We start from the raw sequence: 2,714 nt of genomic DNA on the forward strand, positions 1-2,714 counted from the left end.
GCGGGGCCGTGCTGATATAGGGCGGGGCCACGACGATATGGGGCGGGGCCACGCTGATATAGGGCGGGGCCACGCTGATATAGGGGCGGGGCCGTGTTGATATGGGGCGGGGCCGTGTTGATATGGGGCGGGGCCGTGTTGATATGGGGCGGGGCCGTGTTGATATGGGGCGGGGCCGTGTTGATATGGGGCGGGGCCGTGTTGATATGGGGCGGGGCCGTGTTGATATGGGGCGGGGCCGTGTTGATATAGGGGCGGAGCCATGCTGATATAGGGGCGGAGCCATGCTGATATAGGGGCGGAGCCATGCCGATATTGGGGCGGGGCCATGCCGATATTGGGGCGGGGCCATGCCGATATGGGGCGGGGCCATGCCGATATAGGAACCGACCCGTTTAAAATGCATCATCCACTCTAAAGTAACACAAAAACCAGAACAAAACTGGAAGTCAATCTTTGCCCAAAAAACGACAATTAGACCGTCGACAAAGACCGTCGACAAAGACCGTCGACAATACAGTAGTTACAGATGGAGACGAATGGATCTGTCCTTCCTCTGCCCTCCCCCTTCCATGCGTCCACTGCCTGGGCTTCCCCTCCCAACACCGGCGCCGGAGCCCGCATCAACCCTTAACACACACACACACACACACACACACACACACACACACCCCTGAATGCTGATACAATTGCTCACTCTCCACTCAGCTTGGAAACCACCGAGACGCCAACCAATTTTTCTATTGAATAGTCTCTACCTGTCTTTTTATCGCTCTCCCTCTCTCCTCCCCCGCTCCAGCTCCCCCCTTTCACTCTCTTCCCCTCTCCGTCGGCACAATGTGGGGCATTGTTTGTCAGTTTCATGGGAGAGGGAGAATCGACTGACTGTAATTTCATGCCCTGTGTGAGCGCGCTCTGTCAAGCACTTCCAGTACGGTTACCCAATATCGCTCCTTTAGTGTTTAGACGGGCATTTAATAACATCAACAAGTCACTGTTATGGCTCTCTCAGCCATACGGGAGAGAGAACTGCAGGAGCAGAGAGTTTAGCTCTGGAACACCTTCCACACCTCTTCAGTGAATGGCCTTTTTTTACTCGCCACTTATCGTGCGGGTTTCAAACGGAGTGGGATGCACGGGGTAGTGCTATACTTAAACCCCATTGGTCATTCAGAGATTACACGGTAGTAGAGATGTTCCGATAGTTATTTTTTCCTTCCTGATACATATTCAGATTCCTGAACTTGAGTATCGGCCAATACAGAGTATATACCGATAAAGCATCTGGCGTTGTAACTAATAACAGCACTTGTTCTTATTGAAGGGTTCTCTTAGGATGACGGCAGTGTATAGTCTGTTCACTTACTGTCGTTTATTATCACATAATTACATTTACATTCTATAATTAGAATAATAAATTTTTATTCTTGTAGCTTGAGCATCAATGTTTTCCGACTTTGGCGCTCGAACGCATGTAGGGCGGACCATTAAGTGCCATTCCGCCGTGTGTGTGTGTTCGTGTTCGTGTTCGTGTTTGTGTTCTCTCAATAAAAAATAAATGGGCCTCCAGGCTTAGCTGATATCAGCAGCCGTTTAATAAGCACCACCCATCACTCGGCCCATCAGCTAGGCCATGGAGCAGTGATTAGGTGCGTGTGTTTGTGCAAAGGAATTGCCGGTCAGGGCTTGTTCTGACTTCAAAGGAGGCCGTTTGACTTGTGAGTTATGTCAGCCCCGCGTGTTAAGTAATGATTCACTGGGGTTGAGTGTGACCGGTATCTGCTGTTTCCTAAAGGAGCACACCTGACAATGTGTGCCAACCCCTCATAATGAATGTTTTGGGGCTTGGGGGTCTCTCTCACGCGCCCTCTCTCCCTGTCACTCGCTCTCTCTCTCTCTCTCTCTCGCCCTTGATCTGGACAGGACTTGGCGAATGGCAAAGTACTGAGATTGTGAATTTCGGGTCATAAAGTATTCGTGCAGCATGTAAAGCAAGTGATGGTTTATAAAAGTGCGCTAGGTTCTATTGTAACAACCGTGGAACTAAAGCTCAAATACAATAGCACCAAACTGTAGACCGTAGGATGTCTTATTTGCATCCTCCTGTTCCGCTGACTCAACCAGGTGGGTGGATTAACTGGTTAACCTCTCGGCAGCAACCACCACCACAGGGCCATCAGGGTCAACCTGATTGAGTGCACGCCGTTTCCCTGGTAACCGCGTCATCAGCGGTTCTTTGTTGACGGTTCCCGCCTGCGAGTTCAGGTAACTCCATAAAGATAAAGCATGGCCATGCAGAACAAGTAGGTCAGGCTGTACAAGGGTCAGAGATAAGTTTAAGGGTCCCTCGATTGGTCTCTCTGTCCGCCCCTTAATCTCTGTCTCTCTCTCGCTTCCTCCCTGAGTCTCTCTCTGTACCTCCCTTAGTCTCTCTCTTGGTCACTTCCTTTGTCTCTCTCTCTTGGTCTCTCCCTGACTCTCCCTCTCTTGGTTTCTCCCTGAATCTCTCTCTTAGCCTGTCTCGCTCTCTCTCTCGCTCTCTCTCTCGCTCTCTGTCTCCTGGTGATGTATTGTGACTCAGTGTTCTGGCTGTTGTTCCTTTGGTCACCAACACCTAGCTGGCCCTGTGACTCACCTCCTCTGCAGCCAGCCGAGCTGTATGAGTCCGAACAGCTAGCCTGCAGGGGGGGGAGGAGTCGTCCAAGGAGTTGGTA

Source organism: Gadus macrocephalus, chromosome 12 (genome assembly GCF_031168955.1).
Source record: "Gadus macrocephalus chromosome 12, ASM3116895v1".
NCBI classification, from domain to species: domain Eukaryota; kingdom Metazoa; phylum Chordata; class Actinopteri; order Gadiformes; family Gadidae; genus Gadus; species Gadus macrocephalus.